Source organism: Bufo bufo, chromosome 1 (assembly GCF_905171765.1).
Source record: "Bufo bufo chromosome 1, aBufBuf1.1, whole genome shotgun sequence".
In the NCBI taxonomy this organism is placed as follows: domain Eukaryota; kingdom Metazoa; phylum Chordata; class Amphibia; order Anura; family Bufonidae; genus Bufo; species Bufo bufo.
The window spans coordinates 716,920,156-716,945,143 of NC_053389.1; the positions used below are offsets into that span (position 1 = coordinate 716,920,156).

The 24,988-nt window shown below is 46.4% G+C and overlaps 1 protein-coding gene across 4 annotated transcripts in view; it reads right to left on the minus strand.

Annotated features, from left to right (window-relative positions):
- DENND4A (DENN domain containing 4A) overlaps positions 1 to 24,988 on the minus strand; it is a 149,373-nt gene that overhangs the window by 103,824 nt on the left and 20,561 nt on the right. The window contains exon 1 of one of the 4 annotated variants that reach the window (XM_040414287.1): positions 2,647 to 2,694. The exons of the other annotated variants lie outside the window; for them this stretch is intronic. The gene's annotated coding sequence lies outside the window, so the exon portion shown is untranslated. Of the gene's footprint in view, positions 1 to 2,646; positions 2,695 to 24,988 lie in introns of those variants that run through there. 4 annotated transcript variants of the gene reach the window in all.

Below are 24,988 nucleotides of genomic sequence, written 5' to 3' on the forward strand. Positions count from 1 at the left end.
ACATAGTCACTCCTCTATCACTGCCCCTAACACCCAGCTAGTTTATAGCTCCTCCCCCAGCTAGTTACACCATAGACACTCCCCTATCACTGCCCCTAACACCCAGCTAGTTTATAGCTCCTCCCACCCAGCTAGTTACATAGACACTCCCCTATCACCGCCCCTAACACCCAGCTAGTTTATAGCTCCTCCCACCAGCTGGTTACATAGTCACTCCTCTATCACTGGCCCTAACAACACCCAGCTAGTTTATAGCTCCTCCCACCTGCTAGTTACATAGACACTCCCCTATCACTGCCCCTAACACCCAGCTAGTTTATAGCTCCTCCCCTAGCTAGTTACATAGACACTTCTCTATCACTGCCCCTGTTGCTGCTTTGACACGCCCATGGACATAACATCACAGGAAATAAGAAAGAGCTGCATGGGCAGGGTCATGTGAGAGAGGAGCAATAAAAGGTAAAAGAAATACATTACAAAGTTACAGCGACTTTCATAAATGATTATTTTAAAGGATGTTGATGGAAACCAGAAAACCCCTTTAAGGGGATTTTAGTCATTAGTTTTATACACTCTTTGGGAGGACTAGCCAAAACTGCATGGAAACTAGATTTCTATAGGGGGTGGTCTTCTCATAGATCATCATGCTTAGTTTATGACCGTCAGGAGATCTTTTTCGGGATAATGGGGAGGTCTGGGAGAGGGTTCATTGTAGATGTTGAAGCTTTACTGGAAAATGACTACAGTTACAGAGCGTGGTAAAACGTAGCCGCTGATCTGCCATCTGCACAGACACTGCTAGGCCGGATTCACGCGAGCATAACCTGGACGTCTTTTCCATCCATATCACTCCAGTGTGTTACGGCCTGACCGCTGGTTTAACTGATCTGAACTCTAAGCATCTTAGATCTTCATATGTGGTTGGGCCATAACACCAGGGATTAACAGAGACAGCAAATATACCCCAATTATACAGATGTGAATACGCCTCAGTGTGTATACCCTAAATACAGCAACACCTCCATACAGTGCGACGTGGAACAGAATCCAAAAATGTGATCAGTGCTTTCCATCAGTGATTGTGCGTCAAAACCAGGTGTGGGTCAGAAACACAGAACAGGGGCAGATCTTTCGTTTTGGCTCACAATAAAGCCTCATTCACACGTCCGTGTTCTCCACGGACAGCACGCTTCCCCCATTCATTTTAAGGTGTGCATTCACACGTCAGCGTTTTTAGCACGGATGCATGCTCTATTCTGTCAGTGTTCACGGATCACGTTCATTATAATCTATGGGTCCGCGAAAACCATGGATCATTAGGAAGAGATGCTTTGAAAATTATTTTTCAGCTGTGCAGGGTCAGTGAAACATGGATGTCACAAAGACTGCAAAAAAACGGACACACGGGCATATCACTGACCACCTTCTCACGGATTTGAGCATGGACACGGACGTGTGAATGAGACTTAGGCCTCATGCACACGACCGTTGTTTTAGTCCGCATCCGAGCCGCAGTGTTTGCATCTTGGATGCGGACCCATTCACTTCAATGGGGCCGCAAAAGATGCGGACAGCACTCCGTGTGCTGTCTGCAGCCACTGCTCCGTTCCATGGTCCGCAAAAAAAATATAGCCTGTCCTATTCTTGTCAGTTTTGCGGACAAGGATAGGCAGTTATATCACAATTTGCAGACCACAAAACACACAACGGTCGTGTGCATGAGGCCTTAACTGATGGAACCAAGTGATCAAATAACTGAAGTGTGAACTCAGCCTTAGGCCTCATTCACATTTCCGTGTCAGTTTGACATCTGTAAAAAAAAGCTTTCATGTTTCATCCGTAAAGTATCGGTGTTTGGTCCGCTTTTACCCTCCCTGTGTCATCTGTAATCCACGGGCGCTGCTCAGGTGAAAATTAATTTAGAAAGCAAAAACGGACATAACAATGATGCAACACAGATGCCATTCGTGTTGGGTCCGTGATTTTCATGGACCCATAAACTTCAATAGACGTGCTTGTCCCGCATCACAGACCAAAGTAGTGCATGTCTCCGTGAATATTTTACTGACCAATAGTCAGTGAAAAAATACTGATATGTTCATAGACACGTTAAAATAAATGGGTATGTGTGCTGTCCGTGGAAAACGCGGCCAGCACATGTCAGTGAAAAATGGAAATTTGAACAAGGCCTTAGGGTACATTCACATGACCGTATGGGTTTTGCGGAATGCACACGGCCAGCCCTATGATACAAGTGCCTATCCTTGTCCGCAATTGAAGACAAGACTAGGACATGTATTTTTTTGCGGAGCCGCGGAACGGACATATGGATGAGAACAGCACACGGTGTGCTGTCTGCATCTTTTGCGGACCTGTTGAAATGAATGGGTCCGCATCCGTTCCACAAAATTGGGGAATGGATGTGGACCCATAAATACGGTGGTGTGAATGAGCCCTTCTAAGTGGCAGCAGTGTTCAGTAGGCCCATACCTATCGAGCAGCCTGTAGGGACTCATGTATGGAGTGGGGACCTTCCCTGCAGCAGCAGTGTCTACCAGACCGACATTCACACACCATTAAAGATAAAACACAGAATCCCCCAATCCTCCTCGCCCATAGATCATATGATGATAGACACAGCCCTACCTGAACACTGAAATCAATCCGACGGAAAATCCACCTCCCAAAAGTATGGAGACAACAAGGGTGAAGTTCAGGAGGGGAGGGGGATACGACCTCTACAAATAAAGTATGACAACGCACGCTGAAGCCTCTGCACAAACATTGGCGTCCCGGCTCATCCGTGGTGAACCTACAGTACAGATTACACAAGCCCATGAGGGAGATTTATAAGGGTCCATTCACATGTCCGTATGTGTTTTGCAGATCAGCAAAACACAGACACCGGCAATGTGCGTTCCGCATTTTGCGGACCGCACATCGCCGGCACTCTCATAGAAAATGCCTTTTCTTGTCCGCAATTGCGGACAAGAATAGGACATGTTCTATTTTTTTGCGGAACGGAAGTGTGGATCCGCAAATGCGAACCATTGAAAGGGAATTGGTTCGCACCTGTTCCGCAAAATTGCGGAACGGATGCGGACGTGTAAATGGACCGTAAAAGTCCGGCATTTCCTGCTCCGCCGGATGATGCGCCTGATTTATCACGAGGCTCAGAGCTGCCGGAGCAGTGTCTATGATGTTGGCCGTGACACATGAGAAACATGGCCAGATAACATGGCTGAAACACGACAAGTGAACCCGGCCTTAAAGGGGTTGTCTCATGACAGACAATTGTCTTATAGGTGCAGGTTCCCCGGCTAGGACCACTGCAGGGATCTGTTGCTGCTCATGAGCCATCCAGGCATAGGATATACTGTAATCTTCCAGTGATCACAGATAAAGGGCCGGGTGTATAAAAAAATGACCCCTGAACCAACATTCTCTGGAACAGCAGGAACCTGACTGCCTCCCATGGTGTCTATTGAACACCTTGACAATATAATAAGCCATTGACATCAGATCATACAGGAGACAGATCTAAGAGAGTACGTAATTCCAAGATTTCCACAAACATTGCTTTGGAGATCATTTTAAGTCTTAGGACTTGTTTTACAAAAAGACAAGATGAGTGTGATCCATAATGGGTCTACGGCTGGTTCACAAATGGACATGGGCATCACTCTGTTTTAGAGAGGTATGTGGAGGTGTTCGTGAGGGCCGAAAACTAGCTCTCAAATTTTTTTCACAAATTCTACAAGATATTTTCTTCTAAAAGTGCTCCAAAGGGAAACATTCAAAAGTAACAATGTCACCGAGAAACCACTTAAAGGGAACCTGTCATCAACTTTATACTGACCTCACTGAGGGCAGCATAAAATAGTGACAGAAATGCTGATGTCAGCGGTGTGTCAGTCATGAGCTAAAAGTAAGTGGTTGCCGAGAACCAGCGTCATAATCATTGCAGCCCAGGCCTTGGAAAGAGTCAGATCTACCTGAGAAGAGTCCTGGTTATTATAATCTCCTGCTCTCCGCCCCATCTGCTGATGGTTGGCAGTTCTCTCCTAGAGAGAAAGGGAGAAAACTAGGTAGAAGACTGTCAGCCATCAGCAGGTGGGGGGAGAGCAGGAATCCATGGATAACCAGGACTCTTCTCAGGTGGCCAGGACTCTTTTCCAGGCCCAGTCTGCAATGATTGTCATGTTGGTTCTCTGCAACCACTTACCTTTAACTTATAAATGACAGACCGCTGAAATCAGCTCCCCTGTCTCTACTTTATTCTGCCGTTAGTATGGGCAGCACAAAGTGGATGACAGGTTCCCTTTAAGAATAGCTTTGACTTCTGGTCTCTCTTGATTACTCAGCCAGTCGCTGGCTGCAGCAGTGACCCACCCTAACCAGCAATTGGCTGTGTCCATGTCCAGGGGAACCAGGGAGCAATCAGACCAGGGGCCAGTGAGGTGTCAGAACAATGGCGGATCTGTAAGTTGACTTATTTGATCATTCTTAGCCTTATATATATATATATATATATATATATATATATATATATATATATATATATATATATATATATATATATATATTACACACAGTACAGACCAAAAGTTTGGACACACCTTCTCATTCAAAGAGTTTTCTTTATTTTCATGACTATGAAGGCATCAAAACTATGAATTAACACATGTGGAATTATATACATAACAAACAAGTGTAAAACAACTGAAAATATGTCATATTCTAGGTTCTTCAAAGTAGCCACCTTTTGCTTTGATTACTGCTTTGCACACTCTTGGCATTCTCTTGATGAGCTTCAAGAGGTAGTCCCCTGAAATGGTTTTCACTTCACAGGTGTGCCCTGTCAGGTTTAATAAGTGAGATTTATTGCCTTATAAATGGGGTTGGGACCATCAGTTGCGTTGAGGAGAAGTCAGGTGGATACACAGCTGATAGTCCTACTGAATAGACTGTTAGAATTTGTATTATGGCAAGAAAAAAGCAGCTAACAGTCTATTCAGTAGGACTATCAGCTGTGTATCCACCTGACTTCTCCTCAACGCAACTGATGGTCCCAACCCCATTGATAAGGCAAGAAATCCCACTTATTAAACCTGACAGGGCACACCTGTGAAGTGAAAACCATTTCAGGGGACTACCTCTTGAAGCTCATCAAGAGAATGCCAAGAGTGTGCAAAGCAGTAATCAAAGCAAAAGGTGGCTACTTTGAAGAACCTAGAATATGACATATTTTCAGTTGTTTCACACTTGTTTGTTATGTATATAATTCCACATGTGCTAATTCATAGTTTTGATGCCTTTAGTGTAAATCTACAATTTTCATAGTCATGAAAATAAAGAAAACCCTTTGAATGACAAGGTGTGTCCAAACTTTTGGTCTGTACTGTATATATATATATATATATATATATATATATATATATATATATATATATATATACACACACACACACACATACATATACACACACACACTCATTGACAAAAACATTTTTAAAATGTAATGCACCAAGAAGGGTTTGAGCAAAAGAATATGTTTATTGGGGAAAACTATACAACTGAAAGGAGGCTCTAGTACCTGTTGGGCCACCTCTAGCCTGGATACAAGATGAGATAGGGTTGGACACGGAGGCATTCAGGTTCCATATTGTATCCTGCAGCAGTTTTGCCCACAGATGTTGTAGCTTGGTCCATAATTGATTGATTGGCGATAAATTTGGCAGCTGGTCAGGCCAAGTAAGGCTGGGTTCACACGGGCGTTGCGGGAAAATGTGCGGGTGCGTTGCGGGAACACCCGCAATTTTTTCCGCGCGAGGTGCAAAACATTGTAATGCGTTTTGCACTCGCGTGAGAAAAATCGCGCATGTTTGGTACCCAAACCCGAACTTCTTCACAGAAGTTCGGGCTTGGGATCGGTGTTCTGTAGATTGTATTATTTCCCCTTATAACCCCCCAAGCAAGTGCGGAGGCGGTGCGATTTTCACGCACGGTTGCTAGGAGACGATCGGGATAGAGACCCGATCATTATTATTTTCCCTTATAACAGGCATCCTCAAACTGTGGCCCTCCAGCTGTTGTAAAACTACAACTCCCACAATTCCCTGCTGTAGGCTGATACCTGTAGGCTGTTCGGGCATGCTGGGAGTTGTAGTTTTGCAACAGCTGGAGGGCCGCAGTTTGAGGATGCCTGCCTTATAACATGGTTATAAGGGAAAATAATAGCATTCTGAATACAGAATGCATAGTAAAACAGCGCTGGAGGGGTTAAAATAAATAAATAATAATTTAACTCACTTTAATCCACTTGATCGCGCAGCCCGGCATCTCCTTCTGTCTCCTTTGCTGAACAGGACCTGTGGTGAGCATTCATTACAGGTAAAGGACCTTTGGTGACGTCACTCCGGTCATCACATGATCCATCACCATGGTAAAAGATCATGTGATGGATCATGTGATGACCGGAGTGACGTCACCAAAGGTCCTTTACCTGTAATTAATGCTCACCACAGGTCCTATTCAGCAAAGGAGACAGAAGGAGATGCCGGGCCACGATCAAGTGGACTAAGGTGAGTTAAATTATTATTTATTTTAACCCCTTCAGCGCTGTTTTACTATGCATTCTGTATTCAGAATGCTATTATTTTCCCTTATAACCATGTTATAAGGGAAAATAATAATGATCGGGTCTCCATCCCGATCGTCTCCTAGCAACCGTGCGTGAAAATCGCACCGCCTCCGCACTTGCTTGCGGATGCTTGCGATTTTCCCGCAACCCCATTCACTTCTATGGGGCCTGCGTTGCGTGAAAAATGCATAATATAGAGCATGCTGCGATTTTCATGCAATGCACAAGTGATGCGTGAAAATCACCGCTCATCTGAACAGCCCCATTGAAATGAATGGGTCGGGATTTAGTGCGGGTGCAATACGTTCACCTACCGCATTGCACCCACGCGGAAATCTCGCCCGTGTGAACGCAGCCTTAGGGTTACAATCTGGTGGAGACATTCCTGGGAAACCCTTGCTGTGTGTGGGCGAGCGTTATCCTGCTGAAAAATGCCAGTTGGAAGCCCTGCCATGAGAAACACATGTGGCTGCAGGATGTCCTTGTCCGTCGTATGACTACTAGGGGTGACCGACTGTCGTCTGCCATGGCCCCCCAGATCATCACACCAGCATTTGGGGCAGTGTGTCGCTCCATAGCAAAGACAGGATTGGAGTTCTCCCCATGAGGCCTCCATACCCGATCCTAAACAGAGGCTGGATTAGTCACTAAAGACTATCTGGTTCCAGTTTGTAGAAGTCCAGGTTTCTTGTCCACGACACCACTGTAAATGATGGCGACAGTGGCTGACTGTCAATGGCAAGACATGTAATGGACGCCATGACGCCAAACTTCCGTCTGCTAAGGGCTCGTGCACAAGGACACCGGCTGGGTGTGTTCCACATTTTGCGGAACAGAATGTCCTGCCCTCTATAGAGCTGCCCTATCCTTGTCTGTAAAACGGACACGAATAAGACATGTTCTATTTTTTTGCAGGGCCGCAGAATGGACTTTTCCAGTCCCACTAAACTGAATGGGTTCGCATCCAACCCGCAAAAACCCAGATCGAATGTGGACAAAAAATACGCTCATGTGCAGGAGCTCCAGGCAGAGACAGGGTGCTGTAGTGAAGGTGCCACCCGTGTCTGGAGCTGCTCATAATGTTAGACGGGAGATGTGGTAACGTCAGGACTTACGAGGGGTCCCATGGTGTCAAGATAACTGGTTCATGTTCAAGGTCTCAAAACCGATCCAGAGATCTGTGTGTATAATAAGGAATCTGTGGGAAGTTTAGGAAGGAACATGACCCCGATATCAAATTAGTAAAGTAAAATCTGTCACATAATAACATCCGTTTATCAAGCGCTCATTTCAAGATATGAAAGCCGTGCTGAGTGTTTGCTATGGACGACAAAGACCGAATTCCTTTAAAGGGAACCTGTCATCAGCTTTGTGCTGCCCATACTAACGGCAGAATAAAGTAGAGACAGGTGAGCTGATTTCAGAGGTCTGTCATTTAAAAGTAAGTGGTTGCCGAGAACCAACATCACAATCATTACAGACTGGGCCTGGGAAGAGTCCCGGCCACCTGAGAAGAGTCCTGGTTATCCATGAAGTCCTGCTCTCCTGCCCACCTGCTGATGGCTGACAGTCTTCTACCTAGTTTTCTCCCTTTCTCTCTAGGAGAGAACTGCCAATCATCAGCAGGTGGGGGAGAGAGCAGGAGATTATAATAACCAGGACTCTTCTCAGGTAGATTTGACTCTTTTCCAGGCCCAGTCTGCAATGATTGACGCTGGTTCTCAGCAACCACTTACTTTTAGCTTATGACTGACACACCGCTGACATCAGCATTTCTGTCACTACTTTATGCTGCCCTCAGTGAGGTCAACATACAGTTCATGACAGGTTCCCTTTAAACCCCTGAAACCCCCCCCCCCCCCCCATATGCCCAGGCCCCTCACACACAATGTACTTACCCCGCTCCCCAGCCCTTCTGATGCCCGCACAGCCACCGCTGCATCTCCAGTCGCACAGATGAAAATGACGCAGGTGACGCTAGGGAGGCTCGTCCCCGTCACCGCCTGGCTACCCACCCCCGAATGTTTTCATCCGCGCAACGGGGAGATGAAGTGGCAGCCGTGTGGGCTTCAGAAGCAACACGGGTGCCAGGGAGTGAGGTAAGTACATTGTGTGTGAGGGGCCCGGGCATATCAGGGGTCGGATAACCCCTTTAGGTTTAGTGATTTCAGATGAAACTGAACAGACATGCAGTATGGTTGCGTTCATATTGCAAAGATTTCTGCGACTAATCTGAAGGAGATTTGCAGCAATCCGCGCAGGTGCTGCAGCCCTATCCCGTGGTATGGAAGGATTCTTCAGTCTCAGAAAATTTCTGCGATCAATCTGCTGCATGTGAATATCCACTTAACCAATGCGGCATTAACCAACACATAAACTGTACACTCACCTGACACTGGGCAAGCTGCTGACTTATATGTGGCAGCCAATGAGTTAATGACTGTGTATTATAAGTATGGAATGTATAACATGTATAATCCTCTAACACTACGTGATCTGCCCGTTAAATCCCCAATGTGCTGAAAGAGAGCTTGTCTCATGTTGGTACTGGAGACCTGTTCACCATCGTCAGACAGATGTCTCATACCCACTGGTCGGTGTCCCGTCCAAGCAATTAGGCACCCGGCTACAAAACATTTACATGAACCTTCTGCGCATGCGCGGAGTAGTAAATGAACTCATTCAGCGCATGTGCAGAAGATGATCCATCCATGGAAAGTTATGATGTGGATAAATCACGTCCCTGCCGACGCTTGTTACCCATAGACGCAGCATTGGAGTGTCTACAGAGGCCACCAATAAGGACCAGATCACCCACTGCAGCACCCGGGGGGGGGGGGGGGGTAAGTTATGACGTCATATACAGACGTCTGTCACATTAAAAACAGTGTATGGCCTACTCCTAAACATTTTAACAAATTGGCCAACCCCATTAAGCGGGCACCCTGCAGAACCTACAGGCCAAAAGCATGTCCTGATAGTACTAGGATATGTACGTGTGCACACACGAACTATAATAGGGAGTTCCAGAAGAGTTAAAGGGGTTGTCCCATCAAGCCAACTTATCCCATCTTCACAGGAAAAGGGACAAATGTCCAAATGGTGGGGGTCTGACTGCTGGTGACCCTGGAAGTCACGAAAACTGTGGCCCATAACCACCCCAAAAATCACGAGTACCTGTGCTCCCTAGTTTGAATGGAGCAGCGATAGCGCTTGCGCGCCAACGCCTGTTCAACTCTATGGAGCTGCCGGTAATAGCCAAGTGCTTGTACTAGCCCATATCCAACTGAGCCGAATGGAGCAGTGGACACCCCGTTTACAGGAACGGAGAGGGCCTTCAGAGGTCAGACCCTGCAGTGTGCTAGTCATATTGCGTTCTCTCACCCAGGACACAGCTGGCGGCTTCTGAAAGGAGTGCCGCCACATCCTTCATGGCAGATAGATTTCGGATACGACCTACACTGTATAGCCTGCACCTGCAGAGCACAATGAGCGTTTTACTAACTAGGCCAACTGCTATTTGTGTGCACAATCCTCAAATAGAAGGTTTCAGGCATGTCGCTACAATGTGCTTCATGTAATAGGTTTTATTTCTAGAGAACTCCTCCTGATGAGTCACTGGTAATGATATGAGGAAACCATTATGGCTGCAGGGAAACAAACACGACTGTTTGCTCATTTATCAGCTGATGAGAGGATGAAACCGCTCGCTGGTCGCCACCACTACCCCCCACGTACCAGGAGAGGAACAACGGATCGCCCTCGTGCACTTTCCATCGCCTGTGCGCATGCCTTTCGAACAAGTACTGATCAACTTATTTTAAATGGCGATTGGTGGTTGTTATGGCCAGGAATCGGGCCACCTAAAGTCACTTAAAGGGGTTGTCTCACTTCAGCAAGTGGCATGTATCATATAGAGACAAGCCACTTACTAATGTATTGTTATTATCCATATTGCCTTCGTTGCCGGCTGGATTCATTTTTTCATCACATCATACACTGATCGTTTCCAGGGGTTATGGCCAATATTGCCACCAGAGAGGCCAATGCTTTTTCCTATAGTATGCAAGCACGGCCACTGCTGATGGAAGCCTCAGCCTATGTGCGCTCCCACGGTCCTGACCACCAGAGAGGCCGGAGCTTTTTCCTATATTGCAGGAACTGCAGAGTCGTAACCATGGAGACGAGCAGTGTATAATGTGATGGAAAAATGAATCCATCCAGCAAATTAGACAATATGGACAATCACAATACATTAGTAACTGCCTTGTATTAACTTCCTCTACGTGATTAATGCCAGTTGTTGAAGTGACACAACCCCTTTAAGCCTAATAATAGGCAGAATCTTTCTGTTCCATGGAGATCACTTCTCCGAAGTCATCTCACTATCATCACAGGCAGGATTACGGTGAAGGATGACACCTACATACTGTATATAGATAACACATTACCCACCATTCACAATACGTGACAGTCACAGCTTATCTAGCCCCCCTCCCTGCACAATGACCTCTTCACAGTTGACGTCTACAGAACTCTGTTACAGACATCAGCGAGGTCCTCTCCAGTCTATTGTGCCTATGGCCCATGTGGCTGATGTAAAGGGGATTGCACAGGCAAGATAACTACCAACAAAAATCAAGCACCGAAAGATACAATGAAATCTAAAATCAGAAAAATAAAAACAGGCTAGAAAAAAAAATTTTTTATTATCCGAATGTACTTCTTTATGGTTGATGGAGCAATAGAGCATCTGATGGAGCGTGACACGATTTATTATTATTTTTTTGTATCCAGAATCAGACAGAATAAACCTTCACATGTACGGAGGCGGAGGCATACAGATGTTGTACGGGGCTATTAAACATTCATGCACATTAGACTAGAGATAAGCAAATTTCATATTTTGAAATTCGTTCACGCTTCGTTTACTGGTAAAAGGTGAATTGCGTTATGGATTCAGTTACCACGGACCATACTGCAATTCTATGACTGAATGCCTTTAGCATTCCGTTATTCATTCCATCATAATAGAAGTCTATGGGCTGCATAACGGATCCGTCCCGTTTCCGGACATCAATGGAAATACAGAGACATGCGCTGCTTTGGTTCATGATGCAGACCAAACACACCGACTGAAATGAATGGGTCCTTGAAAACCACTGACCGAGAAGATGAATGCCATGCTGAACATTGGTAGAAGGTGACTGCACGGAGGGCAAAAATGGACACAAAAACCCTTCCCGGAAGTGGATCGGCACCACCTTATTCCAGAGTGCAGACTGATTATTTCTACCGGTCTTCTCATGGATGTCATCAGACACAAGGCGTAATGTGCCTTCTACAGTTCTCAATGCTATGAATCAATGTGCCCATGATACCATGCATATACTATTTTTCTATATTGCCTAGGATTTTTGGGGGCTTTTGTCTCCTTTTCCTTTTTCTTGGACAGAAAATTAGGGATTCATGAACAGTCACATAGGATAACGCGGACTTCTGGATCCATACTCTATCCCGTCCTGAATACAAACATGCTGGAGACCCTGAGGCTCTGTGAACCACCTCCTCCCCCTAAGCCATAGGCTATGCTATATGTCTGTACATTATATGTAGGAGAGCCGCTGTCCTCCGTGCCTCGTTTAACAAGGATCCATTCCCACTTTTTAGATTACAAACATATAAAATAATACTAAAAATAAAAAGGATAGGTCCTAGCGTGTCTATGGGTGCCTACAGATTTCCGGAGGCTCCCCAATGGCCAGAGTCTGTGGACACAGTTGATATGTTTAATCCCAAACCATAGCGTATAGACTGTGGGATATGTCCCCGAGATGGTTAACCTTTTATAGGAGTCAAAGGAAATTGAAGTCCTGCGGATCGGCTCTATAATGAATGGTTAGAAATCGCTGCCGATGGGAACTTTGTCTGACACTATTAACATCTGACATTTAGGTCCCTCAGCCAAAAACCCTGAAACAATACAAGGACACTTGGCAGGAATCTTAAACACAATTACAAAGACGTTTTCAACACATTCTGCAGGACACCTAAATGTGAAATAACGCTGAAGCTTACTTTATTTCTACACTCGGGCTCCAAAGCTGTAATGGTAGCGTGGGTGGTTAGGAAAATAAAAAGACGGCACCAGCAAATCCAGGGTTGAAATGGCAAGGCAGAGAGAAGGCTTCTAGCTGCCAATGATACAAAGCACCAGAAAAGCTCTTCACGGATGGAGTTGAGAACTGCTGCCAAGGGTTTATTGTCTTTTTTTTTTTAAAAATTTAAAAGGCTTTTGATGTGGGACAACCCCTTTAATTACTGCAAATGGTCAGTCACATTCATTGACCAGGCAGAGAGAAGAAAGGATTGACCAAGTGCAGAACAACCCTAAATGACTGTCTATCGGGGAGGCTTACCCAAACTGGTGCAAAGGAGAAGAGGCCCAGTTTTATATCCGGACAGAAAATGAAGGCAGCAAGCAGTATGCTATATCTCCATGGCTTTATTCTTGCCATTTGCCTCCTCTAGGTCCTTATGCACACTACCATGTTAAAGATCTGTGTGGTACGTGTCTATAGAAATAAAAAAGGTCTCCCCTCTGAAAGAGGCCCACGAACACAGTTTTCTCATAGAATCATGGGGAAATCCATGAGGAAGAAAAAATTGTGGCATGCGTATTACTGCATGAATCACAGCAAAATTCTCCCTTTGACGCAGGGCATTTTATTTTTTTTAACTCTCATTCCAAACCATTGGGTCCTGCTGTGCTACCACACAGGCTCCATGCCAAGGCCATATAGTATACCTCCGCCCAAAACTAAAAATGTGTCTATGGCCCAAATTTACTAAACCTATAGATGGCATAAAATTAAAGGGGTTGTCCACTTTTTTTTTTTTTTATATTGATGGCCTATCCTCAGGATAGGTTATCAATATTAGATCGGCGGGGGTCCGACTCCCGACACCCCTGCCGATCGGCTGTTTGAAAAGGAAGCGGCACTCGTACGAGAGCTGCCTTCTCTTCATTGTTTACCTGCTTGCCATCGCAACCACAGTGGTGAGCAGGTGTAATTACAATTAAGCTGTCCCATTCACTTCAAAGGGGAAGCTCCTTGCTGTTCAAATTAATAGGAAGGTGCCGTCCTATTGAAGTGAATGGGATGACTTACTTGTAATTACACCTGCTCACCACTGTGGTTGCGATGGCGAGCAGGTAAACAGAAAAGAGAAGGCCGCGCTCGTATAAGTACTCTTTTCTCTTCAAACTGTTGATTGGCGGGGATGCCGGGAGTCGGCCCCCCACCGATCTGATATTGATGACTTATCCTGAGGACAGTAAGTCCAATAGGTCGGCACTGCAGGTGAATAATTTGCGGTGCTCGTGTCCTAGGATTGGCATCCCACAGAACAAGAACAAGAAGGAACGGCACTCGCTGTAAGTTGTCTGCAAAAGGTACTTGTTTATTGTCACATGAAATCCTGTGACGCGTTTCGACACTCGCAGGTGTCTTTGTCAAACAGCAGTGTTTGACAAAGACACCTGCGAGTGTCGAAACGCGTCACAGGATTTCATGTGACAATAAACAAGTACCTTTTGCAGACAACTTACAGTGAGTGACGGTCCTTCTTGTTCTTATCCTGAGTAGAGTTGTTGCGATACCAAATTTTTGATTCGATTTCGATACCATAAAAAAGTATTGCGATACTCGATACCACGCGAAAAAAACAAACCAAAAAAGCCACGTGCATTCCGCATTTTAAAAAAAAATGGCGAATCGCGCAGTTTTTATTTATTTTATTCTGTTTTGGCGTTCACCGGATAAATTTTTTTTTTAATAGTTTGGACTTTTCGGACGTGGCAATACGTGATATGTTTATTTATTTATTATTTATATATTTTATATGTAATTTATACTTAAAGGGCTTCTGTCACCCCCAAAACCCTTCTTTTTTTTTTTTTGGGCTTGTTAAAATCGTTATTTAACAACTATTCCCTACATAGGGATCTTACCTTTTGTCTGTGGCTTCTTTTCATAAAAAATGATCTTTTAAAATATGCTAATCAGTTCACTACCAGCAAGTAGGGCGTCTACTTGCTGGTAGCCGCCGCAAAAACCGTCCCCTCCTCTTGTTGATTGACAGGGCCAGCAGCGCTCTCCTCCTCCGGCTGGCCCTGTCAGCATTTCAAATCCTGCGCCTGTCTTCATTCGGCGCAGGCGCCTCCTCAGCACTCCCTCACGTCTTCTCTTTCGGTGAGGAGGAGAGCGCTCGCTGGCCCTGTCAAACAACAAGAGGAGGGGGCGGTTTTTTGCGGCGGCTACCAGCAAGTAGACGCCCTACTTGCTGGTAGTGAAGTGATTAGCATATTTTAAAAGATCGTTTTTTAATGAAAAGAAGCCACAGGTAAGATCCCTATATAGGGAATAGTCATTAAATAACGATTTTAACAAGCCCAAAAAAAAAAAGGGGGTTTTGGGGGTGACAGAAGCCCTTAAAGATTTTGGTGGGGGTTTTTTTTAAAACTTTTTATTTAATAACTATTCCCCCCCCCCCCCCCCCTGAGATTTTTTAATACCTTGTCCTATTCACCCTGATAGATCCCTATCAGGGTGAATAGGACTTAACACTCTCCCTGCTGCCCTGTGCATAGTGCACACAGCAGCAGGGAGCTGACTATGGCAGCCAGGGCTTCAGTAGCGTCCTGGCTGCCATGGTAACCGATCGGAGCCCCAGGATTACACTGCTGGGGCTCCGATCAGAAGCTGCCACTGCACCACCAATGAAGAGGAGGGGACCCTGTGGCCACTGCCACCAATGATTTTAATACTGGGGGGTTGAGGGGGGGAGGGGGCACTGAGCCACCAATGATTTTAATACTGGGGGGGTTGAGGGGGGGAGGGGGCACTGCGCCACCAATGATTCTAATATTGGGAAAGGGGCGCACTGCGCCACCAATGTTAATTAACCTTTAATACAGGAGGCGGGTACTGGCAGCAAATCAGCGGCAGTTAACCCCTCAGGTGCCGCACCTGAGGGGTTAACTGCCGCTGATCGCAGCTCCCTGTGAAAGGCAGGGTGCTGGCAATGTGATTCTGCTGCCGGCACCCGCCTCCTGTATTAAAAGTTAAAGACTACCTTTCGTGGGTTCGGACTTAGTTAATTTACCAGGCTACATAGAGCGGCGCCCCCGGGATCTCCCTGCACCCACTATTATTCCCGGCCGCTCCGATAGTAGTAATTACCATACGGAGCAGGAGACCGTAACTAGGGCACAGAGTGCGAACGGAGCGGCGCCCAGGAATAATAGTAGGTGCACGGAGATCCCTGCGCGCCGCTCTATGTAGCCTGGTAACTTAACTAAGTCCGAACCCATAAAAAAGGTCGTCCTATCATTGGTAGCGCAGTGCGCCCACCCCTCTCTCCCGATTGGTGGCAGCGGCAGATTTTTTTAAGCTGAAGTCGGTACATTTCTACCGACTTCTACTGCACCTAAAACTAGCTTTGACGCCAGCTCCACAGCCCTGGGTTGCGCGGCTTTTTCGTAGTGACAGATTCTTCAAACCTAACACTTTTGCATAGAAATGCTACTCCAGTGAGTTTCAGTGATAAATCTGCAAACCGAATAACATATCTAACCCCACTCCGTTCTCACAACTGGAATGAGTGGTGAAAAAAAATGCTAAATGTCAGAGTACGTGAGCCAAAAAGATGTGAAGCCCTGTTTTGCGACTTTCTGAAGCCAGAACTCTGGAATGCAGTGATAAATCTCCCCGTGTCAGTGAATAATGATCTGGCATCAGCGACCAAATGTTTCGCTCAGACAGACATGTGGCAGACAGCACCAAACCTTTATCCTGATTTATAGCATACTAGCGGTAGGACCCAGCTTCGCACAAGTATATTTCATCTATTTCATTTAATGTTTGTGTGTGTCGTTAAAAGATATTGACAGTATCTGCCATAACAGTGACATCTACAGCACCCCGCCCCTTTAACAGTGACCTCCACAGCGCCCTACCCCTTTAATGCTAGGGCTACACGACGACATGTGTCACGCGACATTTTGTCTCAACAATTTTTATGGTGGGCTATGGTGTCGCACTGCGACATGTGACATGCTGCGACTGCAACACGACAGTCGCAAAAAATCTGGAAACCTGGAGTAAAACTGCGTGTTTGTGGAGACTAAGGCCCTGCAAGCTTCTATTGGCTGATAAGGGACATGTGACCGTGTGTATGGCATTTGGGATATGAGTGAAAGATTTGCAGGCTTGAATTGGCTAATGCAGGTCATTTCTTTGAGGAATATCTCAGGAACGGTACGTCCTAGAGAGCGGAAAACCTTCCAGGGCACTTGATGTACCTGTGTGCCAAATTTGGTGAAGATCGGTCCAGTCGTTTGGTCGCGCATAAAGAACTGACAGACAGAAACTCATTGTGTACCAGCATGTTACCACCACAGTATTCTTTCCCAGATAGTAAGTGATATGTGTACCAAGTTTAGTAGAAATTGATCGATGAGTTTTTGAGTTACAGAGCAATATGTGTGTAGCAAAAACAGTTGGAGCATACAAACTCCATGCAGCTGCTGTGTAGGGGCTGTGACACAGTGAGGGGTCGTGTCTGGCAAGGCAGGTATTTTCCTCCCAGCATGTGCGGCTGAGCTGGATTCCAGCCAAGTGAGGTCAAATACCGGACCAGAGTTTAAGTGCTGGTCCGGATTTTGACAGCACCTGGCTGTCCTTAAATAGGCAGCTGGGCTCAGCAGAGAGGTCTTTGTTTTTGGGATCTGAAGCTTTGTGCCGTGCTGGAGGGCTGAGAGAAATGCTGGGAAATAGGCCCCCCAAAGCCTGCAGTGGACTACTGGAGGCAGAACTGCCAGCAAGGTGACTTGTGTTATATGGACTTTCCATTGTGTGTGAATTAACACGAAGACTGCAAAGTTACGTGAGGTTTGTGCAAATGCCTCAAGTGTGAATAAATATTGACGTTTTGAGTTAAGAGCTTTTATTTTGCCTCTGTACTGCGCCCCCTTACCCCAACTACCAAAGAGAAACCACACATTTGGTGGAGGATGCAGGCTAAAGCAGCAAGGCTGGCGTGAACGCCAATATTTTTGGTTTCTGCATTTTTCAGGCACGATTGTATTACAACTAGTGCCCCACAACAAAATGGAGGCTGCAGGAGCAACCCCGAGCGTCCACAATGCCCGGAAAGCAGTCCACGCCGCGATTCCTAAGATGACCCCCGCAGACGACATCGAAACCTACCTGGCGATGTACAAGAAAGTGGCCATCAGGGAAAAGCTACCCAATGACCAGTGGGCTGAGGTCGTCGCTCCATTCCTGGCATCAGATTTCCAGCTGTGTATTTCGACTTGCCGGAGGATCAAGCGGCCGACTACCAAAAAGTATAGGGTGAGATTTTGGCAAGACTCGGGATGAATGTGTTGATCTGGGCCCAGCAGGTACATCAGTGGGGGTATAAGCCGGCGGATCCTGCGAGGACCCAGGATTATGACTTACTCCACCTCTTGCAAAAGTGGCTACAGCCTGATGTGCTGAGTCCCACGGCTATGATAGATAGACTATTGGCTGATATGTTTTGGAGGGCTCTACCACCCCTCTCTAGCACTAAAAAAAGGTGGACCTGGTGGAGCGCTATGAGGCTACTAAGACTGTTACAAGAGCTGACTGTCCCCATTAGGTGGAACCCATGGAAACTAACTATGGCGACCGTCAGTAAGCTGTGTGCAGCAGGTACCTCAAAAACTCTAAACCACCTGTGCCAGGTGGAGGTAGGAGACACTCCAGCGGAGGCTCTGCTGGACTTAGGAAGTCTGGTGTCCCTAGTAAGGGCTCCCCTGGTACGGTCAGCAGAGTATACTAGCCGGAAAGTCGGGGTCATGTGCATCCATGGAGACTTAAAAGACTATCCCACTGACCTGGTGTCTCTAACTACAGGGGCTGGCAGACGGACTCACGAAGTGGCAGTTGCACCAAATTTACACTACGAACCTATAATAGGGAGAGACTTCCCGGGATTCCCGGCACTGTGGCCTGCTATGAAAGTGACTGATACCTTGAGACAGGGGTAACCCTAGAAGAGTGGCCCGCATCAGGGGGGAGACCAGAACCCAGGGAACCTGAGACCGAAGGAACAGCAGTAGGGATGACCGCCACTTTGGTAGAAGAGGGGGAGACAACCCCGGTAAGTGTGATGTGGGAGATGTGGAGGACTTGCCGCCAGGTCCTGAGTTGGCAGACCTCAATGTCTCCGGGGATAATTTTGGTACCGCCCAACGTTGGGACCCAAACCTATCCCGCGCCTGGGAAAATGTGTTAATAGATGGTGAACCACAACAACCTGGGGCAGAGTCAGTGTTTCCCCGTTTTGTGGTTCATCAGGATATGTTGTATCGGGTAAACCAACTACGGGGTGAGCCTATTGAACAGTTGGTGGTCCCCAAGGCTTATCGCTAGCTTGTGTTAGATCTAGCCCACCAACACATTTTCGGGGGTCACCTAGGGCTGCAGAAAACTCAGGATTGTATCCTCGCAGTCTCTTGGACGTGGCCAAAGAGGAGTGGGAACAACAACCCACTCCACATAAAAGTGTCATTGAGTATGTTACCCAGATGCAAGATCGTATAGAGACAGTGTTACCTCTGGTTGGGGAGCATATGGAGGCAGCTCAGAGAGCCCAGAGTCAGGTCTAAAATCGGCAGGCTCGGGTCCGGATCTTTAACCCGGGTGATCGAGTTTTGGTTCTGGTGCTGGTGCCGACTGTGGACCAGTAAGTTCCTGGCTAGGTGGCATGGGCCCTACGAGGTACTCAAGAAAATTGGAGATGTAAACTACAAGGTACACCAGCTAGGGTGGTGAAAGCCAGGGCCGGTTTACCATGTGAATTTACTCAAACCTTGGAAAGATAGGGAAACCTGTACAGAAGACAGCCCGCGGCCGGGTTTCCTAGGAGAAGAGGTACCGGTCCCTCTGTCTGATGCAAGAGAGGCGGCTGCCACAGTAAAGATTGCTGACAGCCTCTCCTCTAAACAGACTCAGGAGGCCAGGAAGTTCGTTAGTCGGAACACGGAGGTGTTCTCGGACATCCCTGGACGCACTTCCATAATCCAGCATAACACTGTCAGTGAGCCTCAGGCAAAAGTCAGATTAAAACCATACTGGGTGCCCGAGGCCCGGCGACAAGCCATATCGGAGGAGGTGCAGCTAATGTTGCAGCTAGACGTCATTGAGGAGTCAAAAAGTGAGTGGGCCAGTCCTATAGTATTGATACCCAAACCGGACGTTGCGGTTTTGTAATGATTTTCAAAAATTATACGAGGTTTCCAAATTCGATGCGTATCCCATGCCCCGGGTGGATGAGCTCATCGAGAGGTTAGGACAAGCCCGATATTTTTCAGTTTTGGACCTCACAAAATGTTACTGGCAGGTGCCCTTAACGGAGGCTGTCAAAGAGAAAACTGCCTTCATCACATCTGAGAGGCTGTATCAATATAAGGTCTTACCCTTTGGTCTGCATGGTGCCCCTGCCACTTTTCAGCGACTAATGGACATTGTGCTTCGTCCACATCGTAGGTACGCTTCGGCTTACCTGGATGATATTGTTATCCACAGTACCGACTGGGAAAGTCACAAAATAGAGGCAATACGGAATTGGCCCCAACCTGTCACCACTAGGCAAATAGTAATTCCTGGGAATGGTGGGCCATTACATGAGGTTTGTTCCCCACTTTGCTACTCTAGCCGCGCCCTTGGCAGGACTCTTGAAGGGACGGAAATCAGTGATGGTTTGCTGGAATGATTGGGCGCAAGAGGCTTTTGCTGCTTTGAAATCGGCTCTGTGTGGGTCACCGCTTTTGGTGACGCCCAACTTCAAGAGGGAGTTCATGGTACAAACGGATGCCTCCGAAGTAGGCCTCGGTGTTGTACTGTCTCAGAAAGTCAACGGGGAGGAGCATCCTGTTGTCTTCCTAAGCCGCAAGATCACCCCAGCCGAAACCAGGTACAGTATAGTGGAAAGAGAGTGCCTGGCTATCAAGTGGGCACTCAAGTCTCTTCGCTACTATTTGTTGGGGAGAAGGTTCCGCCTGGTGACTGACCACTCCCCTATCAAGTGGTTGAGCCAGGCCAAATAGAGAAATGCCTGAGTCACCAGGTGGTTCCTGTGCTTACAGAACTTTAGGTTCTCGGTAGAACACAGGGCAGGCCGCTTGCAGGGAAACGCGGATGCCCTGTCCTGAGTGCACTGACTTGCGTGGGTTCACCCCCTCAGGGTTAAACAAAGGGGGGAGGTATTTAAGAAGGTACAAGGAATCATCGTAGATGATAGGTATGTGTCACCGAAGTTCCTGGCCTCGGTGGAGTAAGAGCCAGTTTTCTGTGTCAGCAGCAGTTGCTGTTTGACACCTTGCTAGCTAGTATGACTGGAAATAGCTGATCCGGGGCGGCTCTTTCTGGGAGTAGTCAAAGTGCTGGGTGGCTGACTACTCCCCACGGTCCAGGCCGGGTTTTGGCAGCACCTGGCTGTCCTTAAAAAGGCAGCTGGGCTCAGCAGAGATGTCTGTTTTTGGGATCTGAGGCTTTGTGCCGTGCTGGAGGGCTGAGAGCCACACGCTGGGGAAACAGGCCCCCTAAGGACTACTGGGGGCAGAACTGCCAGCAAGGTCACTTGTGTTATATGAACTTTCCATTGTGTGTGAATTAACACCAAGACTGCAAAGTTACGTGCCGTTTTGTGCAATTGCCTCAAGTGTGAATAAACACTGACGTTTTGAGTTAAGAACTTGTATTTTGCCTCTGTACTGCGCCCGCTTACCCTATTCTACCAGAGCGAAACCCCACACTCCTCATATTATTACAGAGCACATCTCTTTTAGGCCTCACCTCATGCACGCGGCCGTTGGTCGGCCGTTCCGTATGGCTGCAGAGACTGATCCAGACCCATTCAACTTGAATGGTTCCGTGATTCGTCCGCACTGAGAAAAAAATCAAATAAATATAGAAAAAGTTCGGAGGCACGGAGCGAAACCCCACAGAAGCACTTGGCAGTGCTTCCATGTCTGTTTGCAGGCCGCAATATGGGACACGGCCGGCAACGGCTGTGTGCATAAGGCCTTAACATGGGGAGCTTTATGGTGTACAAGCCAGGCTGGAGCTGCTGAATACTGATTTTAGCAGCATGACTGGGTCAATTCAAGTAAAAGCATTTTACTCACGATCTCCATCACCAGTTTACGCTGCCCTCAGATAGGACAGATAAACGGGTGGCAGGTTCCCTTTAAATTAAAGGGGTACTCTGCTTTCAGCAAATAAATGCTATTCCTTATATATTTACAAATTATACTTTCTTTACCAATTCTTCAGGGATTTCAAGATCTATTCTTCCTCTTCCTCAATAGGAACCAGCCTTATTTAAGGCCTCCATCTGTGGCCATACAGCCTATGTCATGTGCTTAAAGATAACCCCCTAAAATTATGCAATATCCTAACATGCAATGCTTCCAGAAAAGCATACTTCTGTGTACATATGGCATCTCACAAGCCTTTTCACTTTGAAGTATGCCTCCGTATGAATTCAGAGGCTTATGGAGGTATGGTAGAAGCCCTAATCCTTAGGCGGTCCCGGAGAGCTCCTTTAACTACTCTAAAACAATCATTGACCTGATTAAGGAAGCCAGGTATTTAATTCACTGTATTTTTCCAGTAACATTGTTGGCAGTTTTCCTATTTGAGAAATTATAAAAGTAAAAAGGGCTCATATGCTATCCGCAAAAATGCGGATCCGTTTTGCGGATTATATGCTGTCCCACTTCTATGGGGCCCTTTTCTTCCATTGCACAGCTCAGCAAAAAAAAAAAATGAAACATGTCCTATACTTGTCAGCGAAAATCAGGACATGGCCCTATTGAAGTCTATGGATCAGCAAAAAAAAAAAAAAAAAAATAGAATGCAATCCGTTTTTTTTTTTTACGGACATGCTGAACTGTCTGCAGAAAAACGGATCCGCATTTTTGCAGACAGCATACGGCCTTGTGAATGAGCCCTAATCAACAGAAATGGATCGTATTCTTAAGAAGAGCTTCAAGAAAACCTATCATAAGACACCATCAGTCTCCAAGATGCCGACTGCAGGAAAACCACTCTCTGAATCTTGCATGGTCCCTCAGAGACCACTAAGCAAGTTCGAGTGGGTGCACTCAGCTATTTTCAAAATTGCACAGTGGCGAATGGAGAGCCACCTTTCAGCAGTGCCCACACTGCTGAGAAAAATGAACCATCTAGGAGCAACGGGGGCGTTGCCGTTACACCTAGAGCCTCTGCTCTCTCTGCACTTTGATTGACAAAGCGAGGCGGTATAAACATCAAGATAGTCCTGCCAATCAAAGTGCAGAGGGTGCGGCAGTTGCAGAGAGAGGAGAGCCTCTAGGTGTAGAGGCTCATCATTTTTCTCACGATGATCACGCTGGGGGCGTCAGGTCTTGCTGTCTCCAGTATGGAGCAAGGGTTCCCATGCATTCCGTGGAGAGGTTGGTTTTATTTTGGGGAGGGGGGGGGGGGGGGGGGGAGGCATTACACAGACTGAGGGCACTATTTATACTGGGGGCCGTTATACAGTTGAAAGAAAAAGTATGTGAACTCTTTGGAATGATCTGGATTTATGCACAAATTGGTCATAAAATGTGATCTGATCTTCATCTAAGTCCCAACAATAGACAATCACACTCTGCTTAAACCAATAACACACAAAGAATTCAATGTTACCATGTTTTTATTGAACACACCATGTAAACATTCACAGTGCAGGTGGCAAAAGTATGTGAACCCTTGGATTTAATAACTGGTTGAACCTCCTTTGGCAGCAATAACTTCAACCAAACGTTTCCTGTAGTTGCACATCAGACGTGCACAACGGTCAGGAGTAATTCTTGACCATTCCTCTTTACAGAACTGTTTCAGTTCAGAAATATTCTTGGGATGTCTGGTGTGAATCGCTTTCTTGAGGACATGCCACAGCATCTCAATCGGGTTGAGGTCAGAACTCTGACTGGGCCACTCCAGAAGGCGTATTGTCTTCTGTTTAAGCCATTCTGTTGTTGATTTACTTCTATGCTTTGGGTCGTTGTCCTGTTGCAACACCCATCTTCTGTTGAGCTTCAGCTGGTGGACAGATGGCCTTAAAGGGAACCGGTCACCATTTTTATGGTTTCCTAACTAAGGGCAACATAAATAAGTGATTGATTCTCTTAGCACAATGCTGGGTCACTTTCTTTAATTGACCCAGTCAATCTGCCAACATCTTGTATTGAAAAGCTCCAGCTCATAATGATGAGTCCTGAATATTCATGAGCTCCTGACTCTCCCCGCCCACCTGCTGCTGATTGACAGTTATTTTCCATATGAATCAGCAGCAGGTGGGCAGGGGAGTGGCCATAGCTGTTAATTAAATAAACGCTGGACTCAATGACATCACGCTGGACTCAAATCAGCTCTTTAGCATGCGGCATCTTTGTGTGTATATTATGAGGTAACCATCTGTCACACCAGTAAGTGAATACATCTAAGGCACTTTTTAGTAGTTAATGATTGTATATAATTAGTTAGATTATAATCAAATATCCACATGACAGGTTCCCTTTAAGTTCTCCTGCAAAATGTCTTGATAAACTTGGGAATTCATTTTTCCTTCGATGATAGCAATCCGTCCAGGCCCTAACGCAGCAAAGCAGCCCCAAACCATGATGCCCCCACCACCATACTTCACAGTTGGGATGAGGTTTTGATGTTGGTGTGCTGTGCCTCTTTTTCTCCACATATAGTGTTGTGTGTTTCTTCTAAACAACTCAACATCTGTCCACAGAATATTTTGCCAGTACTGCTGTGGAACATCCAGGTGCTCTTGTGCAAACTGTAAACGTGCAGCAATGTTTTTTTTGGACAGCAGTGGCCTCCTCTGTGGTATCCTCCCATGAAATCCATTCTTGTTTAGTGTTTTACGTATCGTAGATTCGCTAACAGGGATGTTAGCATATGCCAGAGACTTTTGTAAGTCTTTAGCTGACACTCTAGGATTCTTCTTCACCTCATTGAGCAGTCTGCACTGTGCTCTTGCAGTCATCTTTACAGGACGGCCACTCCTAGGGAGAGTAGCAGCAGTGCTGAACTTTCTCCATTTATAGACAATTTGACTTACCGTGGACTGATGAACAGCAAGGCTTTTGGAGATACTTTTATAACCCTTTCCAGCTTTATGCAAGTCAACAATTCTTAATCGTAGGTCTTCTGAGAGCTCTTTAGTGCGAGGCATCATTCACATCAGGCA